The sequence below is a fragment of the Urocitellus parryii genome, chromosome 1 (genome assembly GCF_045843805.1).
Source record: "Urocitellus parryii isolate mUroPar1 chromosome 1, mUroPar1.hap1, whole genome shotgun sequence".
NCBI classification, from domain to species: Eukaryota; Metazoa; Chordata; class Mammalia; order Rodentia; family Sciuridae; genus Urocitellus; species Urocitellus parryii.
Window position 1 is genome coordinate 201,135 of NC_135531.1, and position 13,354 is coordinate 214,488.

Sequence of the window (13,354 nt, forward strand, 5' to 3'; positions counted from 1 at the left end):
ATACCCATTCTTAGTTCAAAAACAACAACAATAAAAACCTTAGGAATAGAACAGTCTCATTCTGATAAAATGAATCTAAAAAAAAAAAACCCTACAGTTAACAGCACACATAATAAAAAATAAGATTGAACGTTTTTCTTTTAATATAAGGAACAAGACAAGGATGACCACTCCCATCATTTCTATCCAACAATATACCAGAGATTCTGCTTAGTTTAATAATGCAAGAAAAAAAATGACATTCAAGTGAGAAAGAAAGAATTCAAACTATATTTTTAAATGATTAGATTATCTATATAGAAAATCCAATGAAATATACCCCCAAAAAAACTACTTTTAGAAGGTGAGTTTGGCAAAGCTGCATGATACTAGAGCTAGATACAAAACTGAATTGTTGTTCTATGCTAGTAATGAAAAATTTTATACTGAATTTTTTAAACATACTATAATAACACCAAAAATGTCAAATATTAAGACAAATTTGAAAGGGATATGCAAGACTTCTACTTTAAAAGATTGCTGAGAGAAATTAAAGAAAATCTAAACAAATGGAAAGAAATAACATGTTCTTTTGTTGCAAGACTCAATGATGTTAAGAAGTCAGTTCTCTCCAAGTTGATTCATAGATCCAATATCTCAGAATCCCAACAGGCTGTTTTGTATAAACAGATAAGCTGACTATAAACTTCCAATGCATATGCAAAGGACCCAAAACAGTCCAAAGAACTTTGCAAAAGAAAAAATCTGGAAGAGAAACACTATTACAAAGGTAAAGTAATTCAGACAATGTGGTACTGATATAAAGATAAACAAGCAGATCATGCTACAAAATAGAGGCTAAAATAAACCCATGTACACAGAAAACTGATTTTAGCAATGGTACAAAGGCAATTCAGCAAAGAGACAATGTTCATTTTTAACAAATGGTGCTGGAACTAAATACCCATATACAAAAACTTATGAATTTTGACACCTGCCTTGCACCACATACAGAAATTAACTCAAAATGGATCATAACAATAAACCTTCTCAAGGAAACAGGAGCTAACTTCTGTGACTCGGGATTAGGCAAAGAGTTCTTAGATATGATACCAAAAGTGAATTAAAAAACAATTCGTAAATTGAATTTCATCAAAATTAAGAACATCTGTTCTTTGAAAGACACTGCTAGGGGAATGTAAAACATGTCAGACTGGGACAAAATATTATAAATCTGAAAAAGATTTATTCAGAATATATTAAGTATGTATCCAGAATATATATAGAACACTTAAAACTTAATAAATAAAAAAATACCCCCCAAAATAATAGCATACAAGGTTTGATACTTTACCAAGGAATGGCAAATAAGCACGTGAAAATATGCTCAACATCATCATCAGCCAATAGGAAAATGCAAATTAATATCACAATGAGGGTCTAGGGTTGTGACTCAGTGGCACAGCACTTACTTTTCACATATGAGGCACTGAGTTCAATCCTCAGGACTTCATAAAAATAAACAAATAAAATAAAGATATTGTGTACATCTACAACTAAAAAAAAATTTTAAAAATCACAATGAGGTGATACTATGTATCTATTAGAGAAATAAAATTTAAAAAGACTACCAAAGTAAGTATTTAAGATAGATACTTGGGGCAACTGATTCCTCTTTCACTGCTGGTAGGAATATAAAGGGAAACAACAACTTGGAAAACAGATTGACAGTTTTAAAAATTAAAAATACCCTACCACATGATCTACTCATCTCACTTCTGGGGTTTACCAAAGAGAAAAGAGAGCCTAAGTCCACACAAAGATCTGTAATAAAGTTGTTCAGATGGATTTAGTTCTAAGAGGCAATTGCTGGAAACACCCAAATGGCTGTCAATGATGAACAGGTACATCTATTCAATGGAATAATTTGAGCACTTAAAAGAATAAACTACTGATACAATCAGAAACAGAGACAAATCTCAAAATAATTACACTGAGTGAACGAGCAAAAAAAAAAAAAAAAAGAGTACATGTGATATAATTCCATTTACATAAAACCCTAAAATAAGCAAACTAACTTAGAGTGACAGCAGATCAGTAGGTTGGTGGTTACCTGAAGAAAGGGACAGAGGACAATGAGAAAAAAAAAATTGGGGTGGTGATGGATCTTTTCATTCTCCTTATTATGATGATGGTTTTTTGGGTGTGCACATGTGTCAAAACTGATTAAATCATATACTTTAAACATGAAGTTTATTGGATGTCAATTATACCTAAATAAAACTGTCTTCAAAAAGAACTACCTCAATTATATAATATCAATTTTAAATTGTCCCTTTTCCATTAGCATACCAAAAACTTTCACTGTTGCAAACTTACTCATGTAACTGCTTCAAATACACCTTTCCCTTTGACATTTACTCTATATAAATAGGACTCTAAAAGTAAATTACTGGACTATGGATGTGGCTCAAGTTGTAACATGTTCACCTGGCATGCATGGGGTGCTAGCTTTGATCCTCAGCACAACATAAAATAAAATAAAGATGTTGTATCCACCAAAAACTAAAAAATAAATATTAAAAACTTCTCTCTCTCTCCATGGATTGCACAGTTGTCTGTTTACTGGCTTCAAATGAAGTCTGAATGTTTAGCAACACTACCAGTACTAAAGGCTCAGTCACTGAATACTGAAAACACTACATTTGCAAGCTGCCCAAAAGCAATTAGTTAATTCAAATAAATGTTTACTGCACATGTGCTCTCTGTATGTCATGGTTGAAAGGGCTGGATTTTAGGCAGAATGGACAGTACCAAATTACAAACTTATTCCATGTCTCTTTTGGAATAATTTGTAAGGTTTAGCAACACTTAAATCACATGATGAAAGAATAGCAATGGAAAGAGGCCATAGACAGCCAAGAACAGTGATTCTTCTAATTAAAGGTTAAAATAATAAATTTCAATGACAACATGACTGAAGAACTGTATACTAACAGCTTAGAATTCCAAAATGACAAGTATCTCTCATATCTTAAGTGAACTCAGAACAAAAATTAAAAATTACTTCCACACACAGCAAGTATGGAGTCTGCCAGCTCTAAGTAGTTGTTCTGGCTTAGAAATATAAAAGGATGTGAAAAGACAGACACCAAAGGATTTTTTTTTTAAATACCAATAACAAATAGGAAATTTTAAGTAAATTCTCTAACAGCTGGCATCAAACATAATACAGCATATTCTTCATTACTTCATTACTGAACTCAGCTAACTGGACCAAGAATGGACCAAGAATGGAAATTACTGTATCTTATAGAAGATACAAGCTTAATTATTCATACAAATAAAACCACCCATAGCTGTGTCATAATATACAAGAACTTTTACAGTGTAGCAAGGGCATCCATTTGAAAATCTTCCACTATCTTTTTCCCTTGCAGTGATACTAACCTTTAAGGTTGTTTCTCTAAAAGAACACAACATCTGCTCCATTTGTGTAAAATGAATTGAAGCATTTTCTTCTGTCATGTATAACTGATTGCAACTAATGAATAATTAAAAAAAAAGAATCCAGGAACTCATGCCAGGTACCCAAAAATCTATAAAAATCTCTTGTTAGTGGTAATTGTGGATGGTATGTGCTTCAGATTCCCTTAAAAACTTAGTCTTCTTATAAATTTGTTCAAGTTCTTCAAAACCATCATGTTTTGTGTTCTCAAAGGTACAATTTTGGTAAACAATAAATTTTGAATGACACGATTTCTCTTCATGTGTTTCAAACACATCATACCCAAATTCATATCTTTATTAAACAATATTAATCCTGAGTGTTCAGTAACCATGGAATCCAGACCATGAGTTCTGCAAGCACAATATCCAAGTATTCTCATCTTCACTGAGAAGCAATATCCACTAAACAAAAGATGAAAACAACCATAATATTCAGTTATTCATCTTCTATTTATTGATTTTTGGAGTTTAACAAATGAAAATGGTTTTCTTTAGTTAAATTGGTGAAAAAAAAGCAAAGACATTTAACCAATTATAATTAAAATTATGAAATGTTACATCTCACCTCTGATACTGATTGTAATTAATATTGTGAAATAAAACCTGCTACAGCTTGACTTCCATTGAAGCTAAGAGCCAATTTATGGTTCCTCTTGACACCTCCACTGTCAATTACTGCCCTCCTGTTGAATTTCACTTTGAAGAAAAACACTGTTTTTCTACATATAATTTGTAATATGCTTGGCACTGTGCTTACCAGATTATATGCAGCATCTCCGCTCATCTTCACAACAATGCTATGCTGGAGAATATTATAGACAGGTAGAGTGTCACTGATTTTAAATAACTTGTCCAAGGTACTGAGCTACTTCCCATTACTAATAGCACAGAGTATATCTTGAACATTTTATCAAGAGGGCCCAAAATGGGACCATACCTGCCAGAGAATATGGATTCATTCCATCACTAGGACCTCCCAGTATAGTTATTTTTTTCTAATTCACCTTAATCTGACCATCTGCCTTTGCATGGAGAAGAAACAACATAGTGGCAGAGCTGGGTGTGTGCAACAATTTATCTTCCAAGTTTTGGCTCTCAGCTAGCCTTTATTGCCATATCTTGCAATTTCAGGAAAGATCAAGATCTCTTTATTAAAATGATATCTATGGAATGGCCTTACCAGCAGTGCTATTATTAATTCTGACCATGTTTAAAGTGAGTTTAAATATTCAAAATAATTCTGTTCTTAAGTTTAGCAGTGTTTATCACATAAGCAAATAATTTGTGTCAAGTTATAACAAATAAGATATATAAATGAGTAAATATCCTTCATTCCTCCAAACATGACTTTGTATTTCTTTAAAGAAAACATAGAATAAAGATTTATTTGTGGATCTGAGTATCAAACCCAAGGCCTCACACATGTGAGAAACCACAATGCTGGTTTTTTGAATAATGCTGTAGGAGTAACAGTGTAGTGACAGCCCTGCCTTCCACTGTCCTCTGACAAAATTCCTATTTAACTGCTACACACAGTGATGTTTAATAGATAACATCCAAAAAAGAAATTTAGAGAAACTACATAACTTCTACCCTTTTAGAATTGCTATACACTATTTTGTTCTCTTTGAAATGCAGAAAGAAATTTAAATTAAGACTTCACTAACATAAGAGCAAGACCCAGTTAAACAGCATCTACTGTTCTTTGTCAATTAAGAAGATTGTTCAGCCAGGTGGGTGGCACATTCCTGTCATTCCAGTGGCTTGTAAACCTGAAACAGGAGGATTGCAAGTTCAAACCCAGCCTCAGCAATTTATTGAGGCTCTAAGCAACTTAACAAAACTCTGTCTCAAAAAAAAAAAGAAGGAAAAAGGGTTGGGGATGTGGCTCAGTGCTTGAGCACCCTGGACTCAATTCCTGGTGTAAAAAAAAGTCAGAAAATAGAAAAACAGAATAAGCTGCACTGTATAAAATGAACTTTAATTACTTTTTCTAGAGACTGATAAGGGTACCTCTGAAAATCCATGTTCTTTAATTTCAGCTCTGTAACAGATTTTAAAAGTGATAAAATGTGAGGTTCTAGGACCTTGGTTCAAAAAAATTTCATGTAGTTATTTAACTGCACTCAAAATTCAGATTCATGATTTTGATCTCATCATTAAAATCTGAAATGTACTGTTTTCCATACTGAGTAGCTTTGTTAAACTTTAGATCACACAAAGTCTCTATTTTATATTCCTTCAAACTCTAACTGAAAGAACAAGCATTAATCTACAATTCAAGCAAAAGCTACTGCAGGGAATAGGAAGATTTGAGACAATAAACACAAATGTTAAAAACACATTGGTGGGCTGGGGTTGTGGCTCAGCAATAGAGCACTCTCCTAACACATATGAGGCCCTGGGTTCAATCCTCAGCAGTGCATAAAAATAAATAAAGTATTGTGTCCAACTACAACTAAAAAATAAATAAATATTTTAAAACTGGTCTTGAATATTTCAGGGTTCTACATGCATGGATTTGACCAACTGCAGATATAAAATATTTGCAAAAAACACGCTTTTGTTCTGAACATGTACAGACTTTTTGGAGGGTCATTATTCTCTAATACAACATCACAATTATTTACACTATATTTATACTATATTAGATACTGTAAGTAATCTAGAGATGATGGAGAGTACTGGGAACAATGAGTATAAGTTACATGCAAATATTACATCATTTTATATAAGAGAATTTGACATCTGCAGATTTTGGTGTCCACAGAGGGTTGTGAAGCCAATTTCCCACATACACCAAGGGAAAAACCAATATGCAACTCACTATGATATTGTGTTATATGGTATGGTGGTAGGACAAAAATATTTAGCCTCTAAGTTAATACAACTGTATTTTTACCTTACATTTTCAAAAGCAACAAAGAGCCTTTCCCAAGTAGAAGAGTAATATTACTAATTTATATAAACACAATTATGATTTTTCTGAAATTGAAATAATAAAAATTATGGCATACCCATGCTAACAATACTTTGGCTTTACTGAATATAGAGTGGAGATAAAATTAGAAGCACATTCATCTCAAAATTAGAGTAAAAATATCAAAGTTGAATTCCATTCTAGACTGATACTCCAATAACTATTAAGAGATAGGAATAAGGAGTCAGATTTAAAGATGCCAAAATCTGAAATCTGTAATCAGTTTATTTTTAAAGAAGAAATGTAACTACATTAACTTCTGCTACTCAGAAGAGACAATCTTGATATCAACTGAATTCTTACTTTTAAGGTGAACTTTCAGTCCTTTCCATTCATAAATAAGGCCTGATTTATTAAGTTCCCTGCTTTGTATTTCTAGAGTTGATAAAAGCACATTTTCTTAGTATAATATGTATTGTTCCAAGTGTTTTATAAACATTTTCTGTGAGAGTTTACAGGAGTGATCTGAAATCATTTCCAAGATTTTACCCTATGAGTCAGTTATTCTTAAAAGGAAATAGTTTCTCTGCCTTTATCACTTACATTTTCCCTATTTATCACAAGTCTGATTCTAATCTGACTCACATACACACACACACACACACACACACACACACACACAAAATCACTGGCAGGATTGTCAACAGACAATTACTGGCATTAAATTCTAGGCAGGGCAAAAAGGAAAACAGAAAACAGGCACAATTTTGTTACTTAGACATGAAAATAACACATCCACACAATAGCTGAACTTTCATAAAAGTCTTTTAGCCAATAAGAATAAATCTCAAGACTTATCAACCACCTAGCTCTACATGGGGCTCCTAAATCTACCTTTCCTGATGAAATAATCCATCCCGGCCTGCTATGCATGGCCACCTGTATGCATTCATTCACAGATGTGCCAAGTATAGTAATGCTAGGCTCTGGAAACTCATAGCAAAGAAAATAACCTGTCCCTAGAGTGGCTTTTATTAGGGAAGGAAGTCAAGTGAATAGTCACAGGAATGTAACATCTGGACAGTCACATCCCAAACTAAGCTGGTCTAAAAGTGAACTCTGTTTACTTCCTGCATTCTAGTCTACTCACTTGTGAATCTTGTTCTTGGACAGAAACATTGTCATCACAGGCTACCCAGGCAACAAACTTCTGAGGCATTCTCAACCTTTTGCTTCAGATCTTAACAACTGCCCAAGTCAGCTTGAATTACCAAAGAGGAACAGATGGCTCTGCTCCACAATGCTTCCTCAATTCCGGGAATGCTACTGAAGATGGCAGGGAGCTCCCAGCAAAACTTCTGCCTGAGCAGGGGGCAAAAATCCCTAGACTAAGAGTAATCTTCGGGCCTGGGGTTGTGGCTCAGTGGTAGAACACTTGTCTAGCATGTGCGAAGCACCAGGTTTGATTCTCAGAACCACATAAAAATAAACAAAGTTCATCAACAACTAAAAAAAATAATAATATAAGTTTAAAAAAAAAAAGAATGCTCTTGGAATTTTAAAAAGCACAGCTGGGAGGAGACCCTCTTTCCTCCCTCTTGTGGAAGAGCCTGAGGATGGCCCTTGCTCTGTCACTTTTAACCCCAAGGTCCTAAAATCATGCTGACTTCTGTGGCATTTCATTCCTTTGCAACCTTCTTCAGAAGTTTTCCTTCTTTAGTAAGCCTCCTTTTAACTTATGATGGTTGACTGCAGCCAAGCATCCAGACCTGCACCTTCTAAAATTTTCCAGTCTGTGTATCCATCTCTACCATCAGTATCCTAGCTCAGATCCTCATTAGCTCTCATCTGGACTAGTCCAACAGCCCCACGATTCTCTTATTTCTAGCCCTCACAACCAGCATCTGTGCTACAATAACAGGAAAAACCATGTTCCCCCCACACATCAAAACTCATCAATAGCTCTCCATTATTAAAGATAGATCTAAATTCCTTAACAGGACTCACCCCACCCTCTATTCACAATCTTCCCTCCAGCCAAACAGCTTTTCCTCCTTGACTCACATTGTAGCTCTGGCTACCCAGAACTGCTTGGGTTTGGGCAGGAACTCAGATACACAAACACACCACACTGAATTAATTAGTAAATAGGAAGTCCCCATTCTTGAAATCCTGAAGAAATCAAAGAAAAGTGGCTTTCTTCAGGCTTACTTCTAGGTATCAAACTCATCACAATGATGTCTACATTTCATTACATCAATATCCATAAATATTGCTGTTACAGATAACTGGTGCCAATGTACACAACACACACAGCAGCAAGTGTCTGAAAGGAAGAATCACAGATTATAACAAAAGGTTCTGATCACCCACGCATCTCTGAGACAGAGCACCAGCACTGACTCCCTGTGAGGCTTTCTCACCCAGACAGTGCCCTTCCTCCTCCACTGTTGCCACTACCCTCTGTAGAAATCAGTAGCCTGGTACATGACCTCTTGTTCCTCAAGGACAGGACCATGTTCCCAGCATCCCTGGATCTCCAAACCCAGTCAAGTCCTCAAAATACATGAGACACCTATAAATGTCTACAGAATAATATGTGCATTCTGGGCTAAGCAGAACACTCAAAGAATTTTCTGATTTTAAAAAAGGGCACTAGATATCAGGTTTGAAAACTTAGGCTTCTCCCATTAAATTTGATAAATATTTGAAAACAAAATATTTTTTAATATCTCTAATCCATGTGTAGTTAATTAAATGACCATTATTTCTGTAGAAAAAAAAAATTTTGATGGGGGCTGGGGATGTGGCTCAAGCGGTAGGATGCTTGTCTGGCATGCATGCAGCCCAGGTTCGATCCTCAGCACCACATTCAAACAAAGATGTTTTCACCAAAAACTAAAAAATAAATATTAAAATTCTCTCTCTCTCTCTCTCTCTCTCTCTCTCTCTTAAAAAATTTTAATGGAACATTGAGAAATATGGTCTGTTGTGTTTTTTTAAAAACTTATAGAAAATTTCAGAGAAACTGCATAAGGAGACAAAAAAATTGGTAAATTAGACTCCAACAAAAAATATACATGCTTCATAAGAAGTGAAAAGAATATAAAATAAGAAAAAAATTATACTTCACATATCTGATAAGAGTACATTTGTGTATATCCAGAATACATAAGAACTATTACAACTGAACAAGAAAAGAACAGCTCAATTTTAAAATGGGCAAAGGATCTGAATAGGCATTTGTCTGACAAAGATAAACAATGGCTAACAAGCACATGAAAAAATTCAATATCATTAGTTATCAGGGAAATCCAAATCAAAACCACAATGAGATGCCACCTCATATCCACTAGGATGACTATTATGGAAAAATATCATGGCAAAGTGTTGGCAAGGATATAGAAAAATGGAATCTTCAAACATTGCTGATGGGAATGTAAAATGGTAGAGTCACTTTATAAAACAGTCTGGCAGATTTACTTATGGCCAATAAATTTCACTCCTAAGTATCTACCCAAAAGAAAACATAAGTCAACTCAAAAACAAAAATATTCACAGTAGCATGATCATAAGAACCACAAAGTGCAAGTCACCCAAATATACATCAACTGATAAATGGATAAACAAACGGCAGTGTATTCATATAATAGAACACTATTTAGCAATAAAAAAGGAATAAAGTTCTGTTATGTGCTACCTCAAAAACAGGCTAAGAAGCCAGACACAAAGGGCTGAATGATTAAATTTATATAACATGTCCAGTACAAGTAAATCCACAGAGAGAAAGGAGATTCATTGCTACATGGAGCAAGAGTGAGTGCAGAGTGATGACCAAAGGGTATGGATCTTCTTTGGAGGTGACAAAAGCATTTCAGAATTAGACAGCAGGATAGGCACACAACTATGTAAGTATACTAAAACTCAGTGAATTGCACTTTTAAGGAGTGACCTTGATGATAATGTGAATTATATATCAATAAAGCGGTTATTTTTAAAATGGCTGCACAAAGTCATATAGTAACACATCTGCACAAGGCTCTGGTTGAATCACTCTGCCTGTGACAGAATAATCTGTCATAAAAACATACAATCTGTTCAAATGGGGAAATAATCAATGTTCCTCCCAATAAATCCCTATTGCAACCAATCATAAAAACAGATCCAAAGTAAAAATAGCAAAGAACAAAAGAGCATGCAATTCACAATTAGCTGGCAGGTTACAAAATGAAACTTACCAAAGACTACAAAAAGAAAAATGTTTATTAGGACTACCCACTTCTTATCAATTACACGGATATAAACAAGTCAAAATCCTTTATACTCATAAGAAAATCTGCCAGCTTCTTTATTAGCACATAGCAAGTAAAGACAAGCATTCTCTCCTATAATCAAATTAACATCCCACAGAAGGTCTTTTTGTACTTGGCAGCATGAACCTTTCATTTTGGAGTGCTGCTAAATTAAACTAGCCTATGTTGTATTGAACACATTGAGCCAGACACCCTGGCATGTTCCTAGACTTTATTAGTTGATGCTGAGGAACATTAAAAATAAAAAGGATAGTATGAATGAGGGCAGGGGTGGTGAGAGAATAGAGTTATTGTCAGTCTTTTCAACATTTCCATTATCTAGAATACAACAATGGAAACAGTCTAACAACACTCTTATTCCTTTTTTTTTTTTTTTGTGGAACTGAGGATTGAACCACACATGGATGTACTACCACTGGGTAACATCCCCACACCTTTTTATTTTACTACAGGGTCTCACCAAGTTCCTGAAGCTGGCCTTATACTATCAATAGTCCTGTTGCAGCCTCTGAAGTTACATACAACTTTCTAAGATTCTAACCAATACTCTTCTCTGTATGCATAAGAAATCACTAGAACTTAGGGATAGAGAGATCTGAATTCAAGTGTTTGTTTTTATTTTTTCTTAAACCTGCTAGCTACATGCCCAAAGAAAAATTTCACAATTTTACTGAATCCTTGTTGTTTTGAGAACAAAATGAAGTAATGCACCCAAAGAGCACAGTGCAATGCTCAATCCACAGCCCAGCACAAAAATCCTAGCTGTTCACAACTCTTCACAGCAAATACTCTTTTCAGAACTTGTACCAGAGTAGGGGTAATTAACATTGGCCATCCTTTTACCTTGTAAACATCTAAAGATCTATGAAGATTTCACATTGAATGAATAATCTTCCTCCTTCATTCCCCTCCCACATAGGTGTTTTAAAAAGTTATCAATAAAGTCTTTAAAAATATTAAATCACAGCATGACACAATGTATTCATTCACCTAAAATGTATTTAAAAGCACTGAACTGAGAGAGAGAAAGGCATGGAGAGAAACACTCTATTAGACAGAAATGCCTATTTTGCTGGGCAATAATTGGTAATCTTTCCATAAAGATGGAGCCAATATGATTATAATTTCCAAGTGTCAGTAATCTGTTATTAAGGTAAAAGAAAAAAGAAGTAGGATGGTTTAATCACCATGAAAAAAAATGTGGAAAAATATCCTTTCTCATTGACAGCAATTAATGTTTGAGTGATGGCTGTTAGAATGTTCAGACTAAAAACATTTGTTATATTAGAACAGACTGAAATATATCTAAAACAAAACACAGGGGGTTTAACATACACAAACACAACCTGCACCTAGGTGTCCTCTCTAAACAAACCAAAGAAGGAAAACCTTGTGTGAAATTCCAATTGCACTGCTTTAGATAAAGTGTGGGGAGGGGGATAGTGGTTTTCAGCCATATTCCCATGCTGGATGTCTATTAAAAGACAGCATCCCAACTCTGTAGTAATAGACTTGCTGTGTCTGGCTCCACACAAATTTGCATTATGTCACACACTGGAAGAAACTTTCAGGGTTAGGAGAGGAAATTTCTCAAGAGGATGGGATGTTCAGAACTTTGGGAGTTTCACTAAGCTCTGAGCTCATTATGGACCTTGTGCCCCAAAGCTACTGTTATTCCCTCCCCTTTCTAAAATTCCACTCATAAGAATTTGAGTTAACAGTGCCCCTTGGGGAGATCTGGTCAGTTGCAGAGTCTACAGAAAGAAACCCTGAGCGGCTCTCATCTACACTGTACACCAGAACTTGGCATCTCTCCTCCCACTGCAGCTCAGTACTACCCCCCTGATTGCAAAGCTGTTTCATCGCAAAAAGTACAAAGTCTGAAATTCTGCACAGGAAGACTGAACTTCTCTGTCTACCCAACTTTCCAATCAAATGACCACTTACTATGCCAGTCTAAACTAAGCTTTATGCCTAATATAGGAAGAAACTGTTTCAAATGCAAAAAATCCAACCCATGTAATATGTAATAAAGTCTTTTTTTGGTAGTTGTAGATGGACATAATTGATTGATTGGTTGATTGATTGATTGTTGTGCTGAGGATCAAACCAGTGCCTCAACATGCCATGCAGGCACTCTACCACTGAGCCATAATACCAACCCTGTAATAAAGTCTTAATATCTATTTAAATATAGTATAAAAAATTTTTTAAAATGCACCTAACAGGAGAAATAAAGGATAAAGCCTTCATTTTAATTACAACTTCTATTTAATCCCTCACTTTCCAGGAATATTTTTAGTAGACTTTAGGGCACACAATTAAAGAAATGAACTCATCAGTAAAATAAAGGGCACTGATATAAACAAATTCCTGTACTGCCACAGAAAAGAGACTAAAAAACATCGAACTTCAATATTTTAGAAAACAAATAAGATTACATCCTTAGCCACAATAAGATCCCAGAAGGAAAAGTTCAGGGAAACCTCATTAATTTGGCCCAATAATGAAGACTCAAAAATTCCAAGTCTGCCTTGATTTAATTTTGGACTATGTATTAAGATACAATTGCTAGGGGCTAGGGTTGTGGCTCTACCTGGAGAGTGCTTGCCTAGCACATGCAGGGGCGTGG

The 13,354-nt window shown here is 34.8% G+C and overlaps 1 pseudogene; it reads right to left on the bottom strand.

Annotated features, from left to right (window-relative positions):
• LOC144256940 (uncharacterized) overlaps window positions 1–7,628 on the bottom strand; it is a 52,432-nt pseudogene extending 44,804 nt beyond the window's left edge.
• Between the last annotated feature and the right edge of the window lie 5,726 nt (window positions 7,629–13,354).